Raw genomic sequence first — 22,982 nt, 5'->3', positions numbered from 1 at the left:
CCAATGATATACATGAAGTTAATATTCAAAGATTGTAATTTTTCAGCTTTTAAATTAGTTTGATAACTTCAAAAACCTCCCTGAGAGATATTTTAATAATCAATCAGCACAATCTAAATTAAAGTCACATGACCTGTATATGCTGATCATCATATCTGTCATAACTGCGATCTGCAAAGCAATGTAAATATTAATCATTTCATCTATTTTTGTTGTTTCCTATTATATTTGGTAAATGAAATCAATATAATATTAATTTATGTAAATATTACCAAAATTGCAGCACTAGACAAATCTATGTTAATTGATTACTATCACAGCTATAGAATGTGTCAATAAGTAGCTATCAGTACGATGTGTTTACAAAGATGGGACAATTTTAGCTTTACCGTGTTTGGTTTTTGGACGAATAATATTTCAGATTTGTATACATTCGGTAGATGGAAAGATAAATATTACCAATGTTTGTTTAATTACTCTGATCAATGCAGCGTTTATTTCCATCAATATTTACAATTAGAATCCAATAACGATAAAGAATCTGACTGATTCAGCTTTGAACTAATGCTTGTTAGTTTCGCATTTGTACTAGCAACGAAAGGAAAATGTGTGATTAATCAGTAAAATGAATTTCATTTTGATTAGACATCGACTGTGAAATAAGAAATAGTGTTTTACTTCTGCGGGAATCGTAAAAAATAATTACACTTAAACAAATTTAAATCGGAGGAAATGTCAATATTTGCAAATGGACATGAAATAAAGGGAAAGAGTTAACGTTGAGTGCATTCTAACAACATATTGTATGGTTTCCTAAATAAGACGGTAATGAACGTCAAGATATTTTTAGAGTCTTTATGTAAGTGATTTTTCATGTATTACTATAAATTGTTTGCCTTTTTATCTTTTATTGTTATTATAATTGACTGAAATATTTTTGTCGATTTATATTTTTGAAAATTCTTTTTTGTTTAAATATAAATATATTTATAACATTATATTGGTATTCACATAAATGCAACAATAACGTAAAAAAACAAAACAAAAATGTAATTCTTAATACTCATGAATAAAATTGCCATTTTGTTCTAACATGTAATTTTATAAATAAAAAAAGAAGATTCATCTTTATTGTAAATTCGTACTGTTAAGATATCTCATGGTCAAATATTTCATAATTTAAATAAACATTTGTACAATAATTGTTTTCCAGAGTGTTAAACAAGTGTGTTAAATCAATGTTTGAGAAGCTATTATGTTGGGTTTTTTACTCAATATTTTTTATAAACGTTCACACATCAATCCGTTATTTTTCCTACTTTGATTTTAAATGTACTTTAATGCATGCGACATATATAAAATTGCAGATTTGAAACGAAAAGTTTGTCAGAAGGTATATGATTTTTCTTATTATTTCACTTACATGGGTATAAATCTGGAAGTTGTTTAAACTTACAGATACCTGATTATTAAAAGAGACCTAAGTCTTAAAACTGTAGTCCCATAAAATTATTTATCTAAATTACATAACAATAGTATTCAGCACTATATATTGCTGTTAACAATACATGTATAACAAATTTTGCATGATATCCTAAAATTTGAATCGCATAACATGTCTATCCTTTTTTTTTTTAAGTCTACCAAATATTATCCTTCAGGTATTCATAATATAACATAGAATATTGGTGTTCGCAGTTTTGAATTTTGTCTCGCATATTCCTGAAATTAGTGCTAAATTTAAAAAGTGTCGGAGTAGCCTCACATTGTGATCTTTTCGTGAATATTTTGATATGAGTAAAGTTAACGCTTTACCTCAGCATATCAATCATTTTGCTACAAAAGCTTCTGTCACAAACATTTTAAAGTGTGTAAAATATTTATGTATATATATATCGCCAATGGCAGTCAGCAGGGTCAAAGAACATCAGTTGTTCGACCTGTTAGTCAAATGCGTTTTGTTTTAATAAACTTTTTCACTTTTTTTGATCTTTTGGAAAATGTTGTTTTTGCTGTATTAAGACCCTTCTACAACGAAATTTGTTTTACATGCAGACGTATAAAAAAAAAGTATCCTACGCAATCATAGGTTTGAACGTAGTTTTCATTTTAGAATTGTATATATATATATAGCTATTGCTCATATATATCCAAAATGTCAGTGTAAAATCTAATAGAGAATAAAAATGGGGAAAATATCAAATAAATAACAACCAAACCAACAAGCAAGCAGATAACAGACGAGACCACAAATGTGTCTTCAACGCAGCGAGAATTGGCCGCACCCGGAGGTTGTCTTCAACTAGCCCCTCAATCAAAATGTGTACTAGTTCATTGTTTGCCTTGTTTCATCAATTATGTCAATGTTAACAACCACGTCATAGTGTCGGACACCACACGTGCGCTTTCTTTAAGTGTACAGATTGTCAGCCTGTTCGCTTATTAAGAAAAACAACAGTATTTTAAATTGAAAAAAGTCAGGAGTAGTTTGAATATTTTCGCAATTTCAGAGGACAAATAAAAGCTTTCGTCATACCGTCGGACATCTATAATTTTGTCGCATGCTCGAAAATACATGCAGGAAAATGATGTGTTGCCTTTTTAGAATGGATCTGAATCTGCAATGCTGTAAAATGTATGAAAAAATTAAAGGAATTTCAGAAAATGACAAGTTCATGGGAAATTGGCCAGTATGACACCTCTTTGCATAATATGTATATTTAGTGGTGATCGGAAGAACTAGTTGTGATAACAAAAGTTATAAAAATTCCCACCTGACTTCAGTGGTAATTTTTCTTTTTCTTTCTTTTTTTTTAATTGTCTTTTAGCCTAAGTTGCATTGTTCGATGCTGCAATCACTGCCCAGTCAACACTGAGGTTGCGAATTCGAAGGTCGGTAGTTTTCTCCAGGCACTCCGTCTTCCTCCACCAATTAAAACTTGCCGCCACGAAAAAGCCCAAAAGCGGTGCTTAAAATGGCGATAAATCACAAAAAAATCAAAATCAAATCATTGTTCGATGAAAGCAATCTGGCTTCGTTCTTGGTAAACACATCTTTTGCAATTATTTAAGAATAAGTAACTAACACATGTTGTGTCTATTTAGAATATCAACAGGTTGTTAATTGTAACTATTATCTTGCAATTAGTAATGTTCAAAATCTAATATTAGTACAGAGATTTCGGAATGTATTGTGGAAAGATATAAGCCTATTTACTAGACCTCCGATAGCTTTATATTAAGTAAAAATCGGTCACAAACAATGATTCTGCACATTATCTATCTTTCTACTCATCAATCAACATAAAACTATAATTGACAAACAGTTTAGTACTTGATATAACATACATTTTATGGTTTCAAGTTAAAGGTGCTTTTTGAAGAGTTCTGCTAATATTATCATTACATATAATTACGTTGATAATATAAGAAGATCTTAAGATAAGTCTAGTTTTATGGCAGGTTATATTTAAATTAGTTACCTTTTCAATTATGAGCGAATCTTCTTAAATCATGAACAGCCCGTTTATCAAAACAAATATAAAGTTCATGTAATAGCTTTCGGGAAAAGTCATTAAGTTGGAGTATAAAAACAGCCACGCACAAATACAACAATTAATGTAGTTAAGGAACAAACAGTTTGTTATCAATTTACCATTTGTCTTCGGTGTTGGTTCTTAAAGAGCTCAATGGTCTGTAAAATCGTGGTAATTAAATTTCAATTAAGGTGTTGTTGAAATATAAAAAAATGTAATAATTAATGTAATTGAAATACATTACCTCAATTGGCAAAAACATACATCATGCCACTTTATGATTTGAAATCGATGATTTACCAATATTACCGATATCGTGGCGTTATTTAACATTTGTCGTCCATTTCATCCTTATGTCCTTTGTGGTAACCAGCTGTACCATTCTTCGACGATCACGTGGGTTTCAGAGCAACTATTTTAAATATCAAATAGAAATTCAATATTATCGTATCTATACCAGTATGGACTTAAAGAATCCGAACAAAAAATGCCTTGTAACATAACATTGTATGTAAAGTGGATCCGAGATTAATATATAGCTGCTGAGCAAATGCATTCTTTTATTCCAGGAATCAATAACGAGGGATGATACATTATTGCTAATACAACACATCTAAGGAGAAAAGACCGGATCAATTAGAACTTCTAGGTAAGTTTATCTATTCTTTGAAATGTGATGTCTTGATAATTTCAGTTGAAGTTAATGATGAAAGGAAAAAAGGTAATTGCAAGTAAACTATAAAATAAAGTTAAATCTTCATCTGTATTAGAAGTAGTGGTGTTTTTGTCAATTTCTATTTTGAATATGTTTGTTGTTTGGTTTGTTATTTTTATTGTTTTGTTGTTTTGTTGTTTTGTTGTTTTGTTATTTTTTTTATGTGTTGTTTTTTTTTTTTTTTTTTTTTTTTTTTTTTAGCTCTTACTATACAGCTATATTCTTCTTCAGTGCTATAATATTCTATGAATAGGTGTATCATTGTATAGTTTTGGATTTATTTTCTTATTTTATAAACTGAGATCGGTCTCCGCTGTATAATCATGCGTAAATTAGATATTATAGGGGGAAATCTGGATTTGCGTACTGCAATTTTTTTTTTTTTTTAAGTTTTGTATTTCGTTAAAGTAATGGAATAATTGTACATTCTAGGAGTAATTCGCTATTTTTGTGAAGCAAAAAATTTCTGTATAAAGGTCAATGCATTAGATAAATCGGTTTGTTTGAGTATATGATGTTCTTTGCACTGAATTTGTTTTTAAAATTAATTTTGATGAGTTTAAGAATCATTTCGACAATTATTATCATACTTTTATACACATAAACTCTGGTAAAAGTTTGAATAGCGAAGTTTATTCACACTATCTTAGTTCTTGTTTGTACCATTTTAGCTTCGAGCAATCTTGTTATACAATAAACATTGCGTTACACTCAGCATTGACATGACTTTTGTATACATGCCATATGTTTAAATTTCTAACAGGTGATACGTTGATTATTAGGCGGGGTATTTCTTGAAACTTGACCCCAAAAATTGATTCACTCGGACTTAGGTAATATGACCTGGATACTTTAGTTCACTGTCCTCTAAAATGGTATGTTAATGCTATGCTTTCCGGTAATGTCAAATTGGATGCCAGCTTATCTCTCATTGGATGTAATATTACAATTACATAATGTGTTAAAAGAACGAAATTAAAAGGGGAATATGAAACATAAAACTTGAAACAATATTCCAAAGATATGCTTCTTGTGAAATAAACATAAATGACAGAAACAGCGTATTGCTGTTCTTGATTCTGAAATAAATACAAGTCTTTCAAAGACGACACAATGTTTGATAATCTTATATATTGATCTTTAATCTATACCAGTATATTCAGGGGACATCAAAACATTAAATTAATATTTGGTAATCTTATCAACAAAATACTACCATTCGTTATCCGACATACAACATCTCGAAGAACCTTCAAGATATTTTCTTGACCGTAAAAACTAGGGTTGAATTGTATAGCCGGAAAAACAGCACACAGCCAGTTTTTCAATATAAATATATAACTTTGTAGATGAAGTAAATAAACTCATCATACATAAAACGGTGAAATATTATAATTTGAACAAAGGCTCTTTATTTCGAATTCATCATGGGATTTATAATGCATCAACAACGGGGTTAAAGAGGCCAACTGCATGAATCAAATGGGTTGAATAAATTTAAAAACCATATTTTTCTATTTTTATTTCAACATGTATAAAGCACATTCTTCACGAACATTCACATTATTATCGTAAAATGTATAAATACAAAGCAGTTATATACACTTCATACTGAGAGACATAATTACTGTGTGGTCACAATAGAATAAGAGTATACAAAACGGCGAAAAGAGTAGATTTACATAAGATAAAATTCACAATACAAAATAAAATTGGATCATCAAAGAACTACATGAAGTTTTTTCCTATATGTGTTCCACAGATGAAGCCGTGCTGGAGAGATGATAATTAAAATAAGAAATAATCCCCATAGTATATATGTCTGTATATAAGTATTAATACATTAACATCGGTCATTCTTGTAGCCCAGTGGTATCATTTGGGTACAATTATAATACTAGCCGTTTGATTGCTTCTGGTCTATTTTAATCAGGCATGAGTTTGAATGTACCTGGATCAAAAGCATCAAATAGGAAAGCATTTAAGCGTGTTAAAGTTTTGTATAAAATGAAAATTAAATCAACAAATATATTTTACTAATCTAAAATGAAATTTTGATAATGATCTAACACTATAAACACTATATAAGAGATCAAACATAAAGAATTGACAATTTGCATTTTTATTTCATTATCTTGGCTGACGTATCCTGGCTAAGCTTGGTTAGACACGTATAAAACTGTTATATTAAATATTTTAATTATTTTCTTGTCTGTTTGCAGTGTAATAGGGGTAAAATATATGCACTCCAGCGTCTAGCTGAATGTCATTTTTTAAACTCTACCAAACCTTGCTCAAGTGCAGATTACCATGCACTGTCCGTCCGTCTGTTATGACTTGTCAATTTGACTACCACAATTTTTGAACTGGAATGCTTATAAAGTAGTCTAAGAGTTTTTTCCAACCTTTTCAAAATAATCACGACTTTCGTAAAATAGAAAGTGTTTTTTTTATTTCGCAGAATTTATGTATAAGAATATTATGAAAATCTCGAAATCGTGATTCTCATAAAATATTTTCGGAATGACAAGTTGATAAATCATATTTAACCTCGAATATGTTACAAATGTATTTGTAGAATTTCTGACTGCTTATAATAATAGACCTGCACAAGAATATATTACAGTACAAATCGAAAATCTAGTAGGATATAGAATCTTAAATTGAAATTCTGATTTATTGTAATAAAACCTTGTGGAAATTCCAATATGTACATCTTTATAAATTGTGAATTGGATGGAGAGATGTCTCATTGGCACTCATACCACATCTTCTTATATTTTTTCATACTATAGAAGAAATTGAGATATTTATATTTGTAGTAGGTAACATGTGTATAGTACATTGTGTACTAGATGTATATTTTTAAACAATCAATTCATAAAAATAGTTGTGTTAATATTACTTAAATGAATCTATTCTGTGTTATAATAGTCTTACATGTGGAGTTATATAACTATCATTACTTGCCTGAATAAAAACATCGATAAGGCTTATACGTCAATTTAAAACAAATTGTTTATCAGATTTTGTTTGGTAAACAGATCGATAAATTAATTTTATTCATTGAATTTATTTTGCAACTTATCCAGTTTAATTCAGAGTAAAACAAAATCAACGAATATCCAGCGCAATCCGGAATAAAGCTGGTCGTAATTATTTATTTTATTTTGGATACAACTATAAAGGAGTAGGTTCGGGCCCTTTTTTGGCCCCAAAATATATCAGTTTTTACAAAATTGTTATAATGTAAACTTTAAGCATTTTAATGGAAAGTAGAATACTACTACTACATAAATATGGGCTGTTTATGACAATATAATGCACATAAATCGGGTACTAGCATCATAAAGTCATGCTAAAAGAGGGACGAAAGATACCAAAGGGACAGTCAAACTCATAAATCTAAAACAAACTGACATCGCCATGGCTAAAATGAAGAAGACAAAAAGACAAACAATAGAACACATGACACAACGTAGAAAACTAAAGAATACAGAATACGAACCCCACCGAAAACTAGGGGTGATCTCAGGTGCTCCGGAAGGGTAAGCAGATCCTGCTCAACATGTGGCACCCGTCGTGTTGCTTATGTGATAGCAAATCCGGTAAATAGTCCTAATTCGGTAGGTCACATTCATGACAATCTAATAAATACATAAGTATAAGACCGTTAATTTTGGGTTTAAATTGTTTTACAATTGTCATTTTGTGGCTTTTATAACTTGATATTCTGTATAAGTTTTGCTCATTGTTGAAAGCTGTACGGTGACCTATAATAGTTGCTAACTTCAACGTCATTTGATCACACGAGTTGTCTCATTCGCAATCATACCACATCTATTTTTATATTTATTGATTTTGATATCAGCATTCTACGTTTATATTAAAATATAAATCAAGTTGTATAAATTGAGAATTGTTATACTGATAATATTTTAAATATTTAATTTGCCCACCATGATCCAACGATTCTGTAAAAAAATAAATAATTAAAAAGCACATTTTTATAAATTGGAATATCCAATATTCGTCTGAACAACTCCGAGTATATGTCGACTTTTACATTGAAATGTTCATCTTCTTTCTTTGTCAGAGACATACTGCTACCCTAAGGATAGCTAGCACCTAATGAGCTAATTAAAGGAAGAAACTTTTTAACTGTATAAACATGTTCTAGTCTCACAAAAAGGGGAAGCTACTGCTTAATAGATATTAAAATTAGGCTTTTAATTCCTACTACTCATGCATAAATGGTCAGTGCACGTATACGAGGGAAAAGTAATTTTATACTTGATTGCTGGAATGCCTTTGATGGTTCGTAAGAGGATAGTATTGAATAAGTGTCATCCTAACTCACTGTCAGGAATATCTAGAGTACATTTATTTCGTATTAATGCAATTTTCCAAATGTCAAATGGCTTTCTCTACACCATTATGGGAAACTGACATTTCATCAATACCAATAGTCGTGTCATTTAATAGATTGTATAGAGACTGTTATAGCTACTTGACTATTGCACATACAAGTTTAGATCACTTCTCTCTTATATTAGTATATCTAAACTTTAAAAAAAAAAAAATATTTTAGCATTATTTCTGTTAAAAGATTCTTATCTAAACAGTTGCATGTAAGTGTTCTTAGATAAAATTTGATACTTTAGAATATAAATAGAGTAAGGTAGTTTGTTATGAATGTCAATTCCAAAAGCATCCCCCATAAATCAAAAGACGAAGATGTTAACAACTGTAGCCTATCGTTCAAACTTCTAAAATGGACAAAACCAACCCGTATAGTAAGCTATAAATGGTACCGGATATTACAAGATTAGGAACGAAATTAAAAAAGAAAATTTACGGTCTGATTTATGCGAAAACAATAAGCAAAACAATCTATGGATGCTATAAATCAACGTAGATATAACCACTGAATTACAGGCTCCTGACTTTGGACAGACATATCAATAATTTGGCGTGGTTAAACATGTTTGTGAGCAGTCAATCCTATCCTAACCCGGAACAGTGGTTAAACAGCACAACGTTAAAACAAATTATAAAAATCACTGGTTGGAAAGGGCATGATTTATTGTTTTGAAATACACATTATTTGTCCATGCTTCGCTTACAAAGATGCTATAACGCTTCGTTTTAATTTCTGTATTATAGCTTTTCAGATGCTTACGATTTCATTGTAAACGAAGAAAAATTATAGTATGTAATGTATATAGAAGTGAAGCATAAGACACACACAGTACTCAATTAGAGACGATGTGACTTTTCTTCAGATAGTCTTTTTTCATTAAATTCTCTTCTTAGTCAAGACTCTAATCTTATATTGTCTGAGTTACATTATAGACGATCCGAGTTGTTGTATAAACGGCCCAAGTTGACTCTAAAATTGGTCCACTGATTGACGGGCCGAGTTTCCCATCTTATCATACCTCCATTTTTTTAGAAGGTTTTTTTTCGAGAATGTATATCTTAGAAGTCACATATGTGTGCCTTAATGTTAAAAGGAGTAGGGGCTTTAATGGCCTAAAATGGCCCCATATTTACAAGATAATAAAAATTCTAACAGAGCAGATTTTTCTCCATAAATTATTAGAATATGAGTAAAGGATTTAAAAAAAATGTTTTTACTTAACTAAAAAAGGTTCAATGACGTCACAATGGTAGGTGTAAATGACGTCATTATTGGGAAAATAAGCAAAAATACCGAAAATTTTATGGTTTTTCTAAATTTTGACCACCGCACCATGCTTGCACCAATTAGAAATTTTAACATTTTGACAAGTTCATACATATCAAACTTCGCATAAAAAATCTTTTTGGTGCAAGGTTGGTGCGATAGTTTATTTTATATTTTTTATAGCCAAGCGGAGCAATAAAAAGCTGAAATTTGCCGTCCAAATTGGACCAGTTCATCTGACAAAGTTTAGTTTATACATTCTTATGCCTATAGAAACTTATTTTTTTTGTTGATGAATGTAAAGTGTATTCCTAATTATATATTTTCTTAAGTATATCTAGTTAAGTTTCTTTAAAAAAATCCGACAGCAATGACCTTCATGTGTAAGGCAGTCAATAACAACTTTGAGGACATTTTTTTATATTATGAAATTTTAGATAGACCTTCAACATAACAAAATCTGTACATTTCTGATGTTTTTGCTAATTATAAATTCAAATTTGTTGTTTGAATGGGGCAATCTTCTCTCTCTGGTATTAGGGTCAGATCCATGATTTATGTAACGAAAAAAAGGGAGGGGATGTATTTTACTTAAATTTCCATAATTGGCGAGAAACACGAGATTTATTTCGAAAATGATCCTACCTATATTCCAATTGGATGTGTCTTTGTGGGGAATGTGCATAGAGATCTTAAAAATTTGATGGTAAAAAATGGAAACAGCATAAGGTAGACTATCCATATATCCGTATAAACATGTAGAAATATATAATTATATAAGTACGCCCGAGTCTGTGACAACTCTACAACAGATTTATCCATTGCATCACCAGCAGTGATGGTGATACATGGCTATGTACATTATGTATTTACAACTCGTCTAAACATCAACCCAACAATGTAAGATCTGTAAATTTGCAAATGTATATATAAAAATATATATGGATTGATTGATTGATTGTTGGTTGCTTAACGTCCAGTGGCAAATATTTCATGCATATTCAGTACGAGAACAAGTTCACAATAAATGCAATAGGTAGGTTGATACAATAGAGGTCACCTGGGATGAAGGTCGGAGAAATTTGGACTGCCACCGGAAAAAGAGGGCATATTGGATAGGGACAGAAATTTTGCCTTGCAACAGGCCACCTACGGACCCTCAGAGAGTTGTTGCAAGGGTTCTAAACGCGCAAAGAGCGTGGCCCTCTCTTTACACGAGGCATCGGATTTAACGTCCCCCTTCTGACCGGACGTGACTGTGAACTTGATACATCCCGCACAGCCAAGCGGACGCCCCACTTCGGCAAGTGTGTTACTGCCGGTCGGGAGAAGACCAAGTGACCATATTTCTATACCCCAGTCACCCTTGGGGATTATATATATGGATAATTGACCTTTCCATGCATAGAAACAAGAGCCTGAAGTCTGTAAGCATACTACATGTCTGTTGCCTTTTTAAAGGTTATGTTTTGAATAGTTTAATAATCATGCGTAAAAATGAAGTGTACATTTTAAAATGTGACCCGGCTTTGTTGTTAAGCCCCATTTGTGGGCATTATATTTTCTGGTCTATGCGTCTGTTCGTCCGTGCGTATGTCAGTCTATTCATCCGATTGTCCTTGTGTCTCGCTTCAGGTTTAAGTGTTTGGTCAAGGTAGTTGAATCTGACATCAGACTCAGACTTTTTTTGAAGTAAATTTTAATGTGTGTATTGTGTGTTTGATTTTTTTCTACTTTGCCTAGAGGTAAACGGAGAGGGGGTTTGAGATAGCAAAAATAACATGTTTAAATCTGCCGATTTTTTGGGCCTGTCCTAACCTAGGATTTCCTGGCCATTGTTAGTCTTGCAATTTGGGCATCCATGTACTAAAGACACATTCTTGTTTTCAATAATTTTGACGAATATATAATGAATATTGTCATGATGATCAAAGACCAAGTCATACGACACTAAGATTAGTAAAGGCGAAAAGTAAACTAGCCACATTGACAAAAACTACAAAAAAACAAATGATATATATATATACATATATATATATATAATGAATATAGAAAAAATCTAAGAATACAGATTTATTTGATATAGTAGCATGTTCCAGTTTTGTAATTATATAGAATGATACGGTTATAAGTCTGGACAACTGAAAAAGATAATAGAAATAAGATGAATTTCGAAAAGTCAACCCTAACGATCCTTTACATAAGTCTAGAAGGGGGGGGGGGGGGGGGTACTTCAATACTTAATTGATAGGGGCTGTAGCTGTTTTGTCACCTTACCCAGTTTTACATTTTAAAAATATATACCTTTTCCTAAATTGCGTAGGAAAAAAAGTTATATCATATATATCTGATAGTTTTCTTAACTTTTCACTTATTCAAGCTTAAAAAGGTGTAAATAGAAGTGCCCCTTTCAACCCCAATCCCTTCCGGAAACATAACTACTGCCATGGAAATACACTGACTTTTGAATGTGTCTGTATCTATTTATTTAAGATAATCAATATTAAGATTTCTTAGCGCTAAATGTGTCTTGCCTTTATATCATTCTTCTTGTCGCTGATAAGTGAGACCCAACCCAGCATCAGATGCACAATCTGTATATATCAGCAATACCCGGCGTTTTGTTTTGTTTGTTCCTGTTTCAATATTGCTTTCCCCCTTAATATTTACCTTGGAGTTCGTTTCTTTTTACAATTTACATCTTAAATTGCCTTTCTGTTTCAATATATTTAAAATTAAATCTTGTAAATAGAAAACAAATCGCGGTTGCCATGGGCACAGATATGTTGCTAGGGAGAAACAACAGTGAATTTGGCAAAAATGTGCAATTAATTATGTTATATTTTAAAAATAGTGTACAAGTGTAAAGTTCACTACATGCCAAACAGGTTCAATTTCAAATAAAGATATATTAAAGCTGTATAATAATCATATTTGATGAATTTAACCCCGCCATTTTAGTGGTTGCTAGGCAACAGAATAAACGAACTAGACCCAAAATTCGATTATTTTCAGAAGGTCTATGGTATAGACTTACAACATGACAAATTAAATGAAATTTGGGGGTGGGGCCAAAAATGGCCCTTATAGCCCCTAGTCCTTTCTCTATATTTCATCTTTTTTTTTGACAATACTGACAGAAACTCTCAGTGAATACTACATTAAAGCCTTTACGGTGTTTCATATTTCAAAAATAAAATGATAAATCTCAAATTTGTATTATCCTTTTCTATTTTTAATAACCCCCTTATAATTGCTATGCAATGCTATTCTGAATGATTCAGTTTAACAACGGAAAGCTTTTTATAAAAGCTGTTATTTGAATAAGTACTATCATAGACGTAATTTATAAATGCAAACCCACTTTGGTCTACTCTCTTCAACATACATCTACGCAATTAACCCCTCTTTTCAATTGGACTGAATTAGTTTTGGGTTTATATTCTTTTCTACAGATAAAAATAACAATTTTTTCTGTTTTTTAAAATTATGTGAAATGATAAACTGAAAAGTTATTTAATTTAGATGGTGGATTTTTTATTTTGCACGTTTTTATTGATGAGAAGCGTACTTTGCTTTTTCCAAAAATACACATCAGAATTAAATTCTATAGAGTTCAACTATGCTTTATGTCCCCTTATGCATTCTTTCTTTTATATAAATTTCTTCGAAATTTATGTCATTAACTATTTATTTTTGAAACCGTACACCAAAATATAATAAACGATGTAAGCGGTGCATGAAATATTTCTATTTTGCAAATTTTATTTTTTCTGATCATTGAAAATCGTTTCCAAAAATGTGCGAGTTTGCTAAAAAGTTTAGTGTCTTTCACATTTTTCATCTATTATATAAGCTTAGGATTTTACATATTTTGGCCACGAGCATCACTGAAGAGACATGTATTGTCGAAATGCGCATCTGGTGCAGAAAAATTGGTACCGTTAATGTTAATCATGCACGCAACTAAGCATCGAGTTGGGAACGTTTTTGTTTGTAAATACATAAGAATTTTCTATTTTTAACTTTGCAGTTGTAAAAAAATTAATAATGCATGCGCAAGTCTTTTTCAATCCAAACCTAGTTATGTAATTATCTGTATTTTAGTACCTTCATGCTTGGCATGGGTATTTGTATCACACATCAAAGTAGATCAAGGGTAAAAGGTTCTAGATTAAAAAATATTTGTACTGAAATAAGCGATCCTTGATATTGAATGCCATTTAATAGACATGCATTGGATTTTTATGAAAACAATATATAATTATTTTTTCCTGAAGTATTATAGTTCCAATCAGTTCAGAGAGTTCAAAACTTCAAAGATTGATTTTAAAGTTGTGACATTATGTGGACGTTGCTGTTTTTCTTCAAGTTTTTCTTTTTGTCATGTAAATCCTGGAGTATTTTATATACATACGTGGCATTATTTTTTTGGTTTGAGGTATTCAACGAGAACTGCTTACTCACCAAATTTTACTTTATGGGAATATCAGTAATATACGGTTTTTTTAGCGTCTCGTCTACTTAATATATGCAATATACAGTTTGTTTTTCAAAATTAGTGAACTTCCAGAAAATTCAAAACGGAAAGACCCTTATCAAATGGCAAAGTCAAAAACTCAAATGCATCCAACAAATGAGAAACAACTGTCACATTCCTGACTTGGTTCAGGCATTTTCCTTTGTAGACTTTGGTTTATTAAACCAGGTTGTATAGCACTTGAGTGGTAGTCAAATCATATTAACCACTATGTGGAGCAAACGAATTTACATGATAGTTACAAATGTCAAACATTCAGGATATATACAATATACTATTCACAAAATAATGAGAGAATTGTACAAAAAAACTTGTTTTTGGCCAGAGCTGTGCAGAAATTCACAAATAATTTTTACCCGACTGCATAAGTCAAGTTAACTAAATAAATATCATGCCCCCAATTAATGGAGGTTTGAAACAAACAAAGAGAATGCAACTTTGAAGTTGTTCTTATCTTATATCACGTCTAGAACGGTTTATATAATTTAAAATGTGAAAGTACAAAATAAAATTATGTTGATTTTGAAAAAAATATACTAAATATACAAGTTGTTAGTTGTGTTATAGGTATACGTAACTAATGCATCTATCATTTATCAACACGACGATATTGCATGTTTTTAAATGAGTTTTAAGTAAACATATCGAATACCCAATAGATAACTTTGCAAAAATCAAATTGTATACAGTCATGGATATTGTTGATGCATCTTTTCTATTTGAAAGCCGTTTTGCGCATATACAAATGTAATTTGGTCTTGTTTGATAGCTTTTTGTTCCCAGTATGTGTTTGCACTGCTACAAGTATTGAATTCAAACTAATTTCTGACGTAATTTAGTATTACTTCAAAGTCATGATTGATGACGTCGGACAAGAAATACCAAAATATTGATTCGAGACGCAGTCAGTGTTTCGGAGAAAACAATACAACAATTATAAATGTTTTTCTTTATTTATTTATCACAGTCTTTGAGTCCGTATAATGTTAAAGAGATCTAGCCTATTACTTTTAAGTTGTATTACAAAACTTGACAATAAATATTCCCTTTTGCAATATTTCATTTAAAATATATACAAAAGGATGATCTATACATTTTGTGATTCCGATTGATTCCGTGCTGGTGGATGATCGAGAGATAAAATAACCATTAACCTTTCCATACATCAAAGTCCACAGAACTCATAGCTTTGTAATTGATATATGCTGAGCTATAGAAATATTCCGCTCGTCCTCTTGTAAAATTAGTGTTGCTTTCAGGACAATCAACTGCTTACGTTGTAGATAACGTGGTCTTATCAAACTCTAAAGAGAAATATGACACTTCAGGTTCCTTTCTACAAATTGCTGGATAGTATTATTGTTCGAATAGTTAAAATTAGGTGATAGCCGATGAGCCCTGACTGCATTGTTTCACAGAACTAAATAGCAGGTTTTTTACTCTTTCTTCTTCATAGTTAGAATAGATTGATTATTGCATCACAGGTAAAAATCAATAAATTCTAGATTCTTCTAATACTGTTGAACAACTGTAGTTTTTTTCAAGTCTCGTATCATAATTTTAACCTTGAATTTGTCAGATAATATTCAGTTCCGGACAATAATCAGCGAGTGGAAGCATTTTTCCCTTAGGCTTTAACATCCTCACGATTTTCTTACGTTCGTGCCAAGCACAATATTTAAGTCACTAGTTTTCATGGACCGGACAAAGAAGTCCCTTTTTTAATACATGCAGTATGGAAAAAAAAATCTAAAATGATCGCACCAGTTAAACAATTACGTGTAAGCATGCCATCCTTTCAGACATTTCAGTTGAAGTACTGAAGTAGTAGTGCGTATGCGCTAGTTCATCTGGACTGCACGATTGGAGAATAAAAAGTCCATTAGGTAAATTAGATTTTTTTAATAGTTCACTGCAAAGCTTTAAAATGACACAAATTAAATCTGGGAGACCAAAATGAAAGAAAATGAGCACTTTGAATTAAGATATGAATAAATGATTGTCTGAAATTCAACTTTTATTTATGTTTTAATGATGTTTCATTTAAAACTGTGGTTTTGGAGAAATTATATACACCAAGCATAACACGCAGGATTTAGAACTGACATTAAACGAACTGTTCATCAAATTTGTCGGTCAATAACACATGGCCCTAATAAAGATCAACCGTATATATTTTTTGATATACACTAAGTTTTGAGTGAAAGGATATAATTGCTGCCTACATCAAGATGTGAACATTGCCAAATTGCGAGGTCTGTCTACGATATGCTATCTTTCTATTCTTTGGAGTAGAAAAAACGAATCCTATATATACCAAATTTGGTGCAACTTTCGCAGATATTATACAATATTTCGCTAATAGTAACATTCTGCTTGACAGGCAAACTTGATAAATATGACCGAAATCAGATACTTCACTTCGTGCTCTTCAACAGCAAGGATCTTCTATTTTACAATGAAGCAACAAACACGAGTATTGCATTGGATAAATATTATGACCCGTTTATTATCCTCAACATTCCTGGCTAATAAATTGTTGCATTTGCCTTAATTTTTTTTCAATATCTTCAATGTGTATGTCCTCAATATACTAGTATTTACAAATGAAAAGCCAGAAGTGATGTCAAATAATACAACTGATGTCAAATCGAGATTTAATATAAAATTAAATGCTCTCACACTCACACATTATAATATTTATAGCTAAATGTTGTACGTTAATCAAAAGACGAATATGCGATTGATTTTGAAAACTGTTTCACATTTTATTGACAAATCTAACTGTTTCTACAATAAACGAAATATTGAACATTTTGGATCAAATCGAAAACCAGGGTAAACATGCTTGTCAAAAGGAAAGGAATTAGAACTATCCTTTTCCATTAGAAGACGTATCACCCGTCAAAGCAACTAAATTTGATGATCATTCAAAACGAGGAAAGCAATGTGGATACGACACATGGAACATATTTATGGTCATCTATTTAACCAAGTAAGGATGGCGTCTGTAAAACCTTCGAAAACATTACTTAAGCTATACCATTAAGAGCCATTTGTAAGTCCGTAAAAGTGTTTATGCTTGGATTCTAAGTGATTGTCGGTGCATTATTCATTTATGGAGTCTTTTTACACACAGGCATCATCATGCCTGTGTCTTCGTTATGGAATGGTACATGTTTATTTTACATACATTAATGTTCATCGTTGTCGAATAGTGTGGAAGTAATATAACAACTATCCGGATTTTATGTTAAAAAACAGAATACCCGAATAAACAGCAATTGATGATATTGAAAAGCTGAATTTTTGCATGTGTTAACCAGATGTATTTGTGTTCTCTCTATGAAATGACATTGCGAGGCATATGATTTATGGAGCATTACTTACAATGTTAAATCCATACAGAAAACCCGTAAAAGGTTTCGCTTACTAGGCAGATTATTTGCAGACTAATATACAATATACAAGTTTTTCAATTATACTTTGCACAAAATGTCAATGCAATGTGGCTTCAACTTGTTTCAATTAACATGCTTGACTGTTAAGAAAATGATTGTATGACATATTCATTTTTGGAAATAGATAAAAAGCTTTATATTCATAGTATTCAGGGCCATTTCCCAATCACGTTATATTACATACAGTTCTAACATTAAAATTGCTCTCAGTTAGTATCTAATATATTTGGCGCCATGTAAATTTTTTTTCCATAAAACAGCACGAAAAAGGGTAAATGAACCGAGCTTCTATTGTAAAAGTGTCACTTATAATTTATAATCGTGTTCATAAGTTTGTGTTGTTAATTCGTAACTCAAAATGTTGTTAAAAGCTCTCATCAATTTCTGGAGAATATTCAAACGGTATTTGTTCACGCTATACAAACAAACACAATACAGAGGTTGACTATTTAAAATTCTGGATAACGTGCGATCTCATATAACCTGGTAGTAAAATAATATTGCCATGCAATAAGATTAAATACATCGCCTACCATTTTGAAAATTAAACACCGTGTTTTATAACCTGATATTACTAAATATTCTTATTTATATTCACAAGTCATTTCTACTCGGCAGTTTAAAAGCAACATTTATTTCCAGCATCAACAATTTACAAAATTCCAATTTTCTGCAATATCTTTAATTTGAAGTACAAAGCTTTTCAAAGTTAATTTCCAATTATCAAAGGAAGTCTTAGCCTTCTATCATAATATTTGACAGTCATTCAATTCACCAATTAAACTTCTTTAGGCTTGGTTTGGCACTTACACATTTAACAAGATTGGAAACAGTTTTACAGTAAAATAATTTGTTTCTTTCATATGCACTTGAAGGAAGTCTGTTGATTGAGATTTTAAACACGAAATTTTTACTCGAACTAGTCTATTGAATTGCGCATTATACGTTTAGTTTTCTTAAGCACACTATGTTTTGGTTCTTAATGTTAAAGAGTAAATTGTATCAGTATTTGAATTCAATTCTATACATAGAGAATTTCTTGACGCGCTTTGCAGATGAGATAAATTGTTGTACTTGCAAAAACAAACAATCGATAAATTATTACGTACTCATTACGTATAAAGGGTTGTTGGGGTGCATGTAGATGACGTTAAATAACGACAGCCATCGTTTCATAATTGTTTCGTCATCAATGTCATTCTACTATGTAAATCAGTTGTATGGTTCTTTGTTTAGCTTAATCTTTAGTTCTGCATATGTAGTGTTTCGAAGACTTGATGTTTTCTTTTTTTTGTATTGTTTATACATGTATTGTAAATTATTACATCAAGTGAATGTTTCACGAGAACCCGTAAGTTAGATTGGCTAACAACATTCGCTCGTCATTCAAAACCTAGCCAGTATATTACATTCTTGATGACACGTCACTGTATTCACAAAAAAAAGTGCTCAGTTTAATAAAAGAAAAATTGGTGAAGTTTTTTATGCTCTTATTAACATAAAAATGTAACTATAAGAAATCTTTAATGCTTCTTTTTGATATTTTATTTGTGTGTAAACGCGTTGAACGTGAACACATTTTATGAAGGGTTCTGCGATTTGTTCACACATTGTTATCAATAGACTTGAATTCTAAGCGACTGTCATTAAAGTGAGATGTTTAGCTAGCTTTAAAACCAGGTTTATGAAAATGCCTGTACTATGTCAGGAATATGACAATTGTTATCCATCATTCGTTTGATGTGTTTTGAGCATTTAATACTGCCATTTGATTATAGACTTTCCGTTTTGAATTTCGGTATTTTTTTTATTACACTTTTTATTGGTGTATTTTTTGTTGTTGGAGAATTTCATGTTATTATTTTACAAATTTATTTACCAAATACTATTTACCAATGCACTAATTCATTTCATAATAGAAAACATTTGCCGTTCAAAAAATATCAGAAATATACGTGCGGAGAAGTCATGAGTATAGAGCGATTATTTTTATGTCATGAGTTACAAATTCAAGCCTTAAATATTATAATGATTTGAACATGTAACTTCAAATAACTTTGTTTAAAATTACCTCCATCAGCGTGAATTGACGTTCCCAGTTAGCCAAGATACAAGAGGAGGGTATGATTTTTTTGTTGTTTAATTTTGCTGAACAGCGGTATATTACTGTTGCTTTTATTAACGTCTCTTTCTACTATTAGTGAAATAATGAAAAACAAGGCGGCCTAATATTAGTAACCTCCTGTTGTAAACAGGACAAATTTAAAAGTAAGGATAGCTTTTGCAATAGTTTCAAAAATTCGCATGATGTTCTATAAAAATTAATACTAAACGTAACTGACTTTTTCTCAACAACCCGATTTGCCAGACATACAGATGAAGTATCCACGATAAAGTTTTGAAGGGAAAATTCGTAAAGAATATAATTCAAAGAAAAGATTGGTATATTTTCTCTACAGTAGAAGGTGGTTTTCATGGGAAACCGGTTTACCTTTGCTTCTTGTGTTTTTAAAAGATTTTGAAACCAAAATAGAGACCTCGTTTGTTAGATTTCAAATTGATCTTAAGGTTACATGGAATAACGTATTCAAAAACTCAAATGTCGAAAGATATACTACGAGTGACCAAATATCACATGAATAATTTAAATTGAAACACACATACACAAATTAAGCATGGTTTGGTCCCTAGTTTAATTATTAAGTTAAATTTTAAAAAAAACGAACTCCGGGAAAAAATCAATCCAGAAAGTCCCTAATCAAATGGCTATACCAAAAGCACCGACACTGCGCAAACGAATGAATACAAATGTTAATTCAGATCCTTGCTAACTTGTTTGCAACGAGGTATCCATGTCAAATGCAACCAGTAAAACATGTTTCTTCCAAAGCTCGTTTTGGTCAAACTAAGATGCAGATATTCAAAGAAACTGTACACTTAGTTACTTGCTTCCGTTTACAATGAATTTGTATTTGCATGATTATTATTAAAATAAAATCCTTTAGATAAAAAAAAACAATTGTTGTCAGTTGAAGTGCTGGATATTTCGCATACAACTTTGTCTATTAATTGAAAAAAGACCGTATTGTGGCCTCGAAGTGGCTCTTTTTTTGGGTTTCTATCCTGTTGACTTTTACCCCTTTTCTTCTGTTATTCATGTGCGCTTCTTTTTGAAATATGATATGATTCTTGATTGAAATAAACGAGTGTTCTTATTGAACTCTGATTACGTAAGGTTAGTAAGGAATATCGCATAGTTAGAATTATATTTACCAATATATAGCATTAAAAAGTATGAACTGACCTTTAATGTGTAGTATAATAAAGGATAGTACTTTAAAATGTCATCAACATTAGTTTTTATTTATATTACTTTTTGTTTGCAGAATAATACCTTGAGAACAATGTAGCTGAACTAGGGCAGATCTTTCACTGTTTTTGAACAGTACTTATAACGAATGACTGTGGAATAATGCATCCATCATGAAACGGGTAAGTAATTTTACAGCGTCATTAAATTTAATTTAAAAAAATGAACATTCCTTTTGTAAAGCTGATATTTAACACATTGCCATATTAATTTTGGATACGTACAAGCTGCATGTTGGAGACAGGTGAATGTTATTTCAATTTATTTGTATAAAGCAAATACGTACACCAAACGTTTGACAAGACTACAATCGCCAAAGCTTGCAACAAAGCATTACTAATCGTGTTCTAAAAATTATAAATTTACAAACTTCTTAATAACGACTGAAGTGCACTTTAAATGGTTGCATATTTACATCTATATACTATTGTATCAGAATTCCAGTATTGAGTTTCAAACATCACTAAAGAGAGATTAATTAAAAACTCTCATGGCATCACATTGCATGTTGGAGATGTTTCCTGTTGATATTAACACTTTTAATCCAAATGCTTGTTGACTACAAGGCGTTACCACAAGTCATATGGCCAGGAATGGCATGAAATAATTTGTATTTTGATATTTTTTAATCTTTAGTTGGTCAAAGAAGTTTAATTTGTTAAAATCCTATATTAATATCCTCTAAATTACATGTTTTCCTGAACTGTTATTTCAGTTGGCGCCCTTTTGGTGTTTTGGCTGGTTCATTTCACATTAACTTTTAATGCTTTCCGATTTCCAATATTTGGTTTCGAGCATCACTAGTCAAAAATTACATTAACTAGAAAAAAAAGAAATAAATGTGTCTCTAAATTCCTGTTCATGAATAACGTTAGACTTTTACATAATTAAACTTAGCTATATATAGTGTTCGGATTTCAATATTAGACGAGACGTTTTTCTCATGAACAGAGTGACATCCTATTCATCACTACAACTTACAGATCGAAGATAGTTAGGCAAAAATCTCCACACCGTGGTTTACATGTATTGCCCCAAAATATCAAAATACATAGAGCTAAAAATTTACTTTATGGTTTGATAAGATATCTATATAATGCTATAAACTTAATAGTTTTAAATATGTTCTCATGTTATATAAATCATGGTCACAACTTCAATGATCTATATTCTAACAACCAACCCACATAACACATATAATCTATTATTGTATCAAAAGATATCAAGAAATAAGCTAAATATCAACAAAACATTACAACTTGAGCAATAATTAAGATAAAGCTATATTAAAAATATCAGACGTTGTAACTTTTTTTTATTCAAGCGTAACAGCTTGTAATTCTTTTGTAGCATAACGCGCGTTTTGGCGAACAAGATTATAGGCTTTGATTAGTTTGGGTTTTTTCTAAATTATTTTTAATTCGTATGGATTGGTCAATGTCTGCAATAGCTGTGTGTCTTTTTAAGTTTGACGTTATTTGATCTGGTTGTTCCTATTACAACCACAGCCAACAGCCTAGCTACCTGTCTTGTTTGATAACAATTCCACACATTTGTTTTCAAATAAAAGAATATTATATCAAATACTAATTCTAATGCAATAAGTTCGTAACGATAGTTTTCATTGGACGTTGACAAATATTTGAGGGGTTAGATTCCACGTTCTACCAG

The 22,982-nt window shown here is 31.0% G+C and overlaps 1 long non-coding RNA gene across 1 annotated transcript; it reads left to right on the top strand.

Annotated features, from left to right (window-relative positions):
- Nucleotides 1-482: 482 nt before the first annotated feature.
- On the top strand, nucleotides 483-21,435 carry LOC134705171 (uncharacterized). The gene is made up of 3 exons (XR_010105496.1): nucleotides 483-859; nucleotides 4,106-4,185; nucleotides 21,328-21,435. It is a non-coding gene; the product is annotated as an uncharacterized LOC134705171 (long non-coding RNA).
- Nucleotides 21,436-22,982: the final 1,547 nt, after the last annotated feature.

Source organism: Mytilus trossulus, chromosome 2 (genome assembly GCF_036588685.1).
Source record: "Mytilus trossulus isolate FHL-02 chromosome 2, PNRI_Mtr1.1.1.hap1, whole genome shotgun sequence".
Classification (NCBI taxonomy): domain Eukaryota; kingdom Metazoa; phylum Mollusca; class Bivalvia; order Mytilida; family Mytilidae; genus Mytilus; species Mytilus trossulus.
This window is presented reverse-complemented; position numbering and strand designations above follow the sequence as displayed.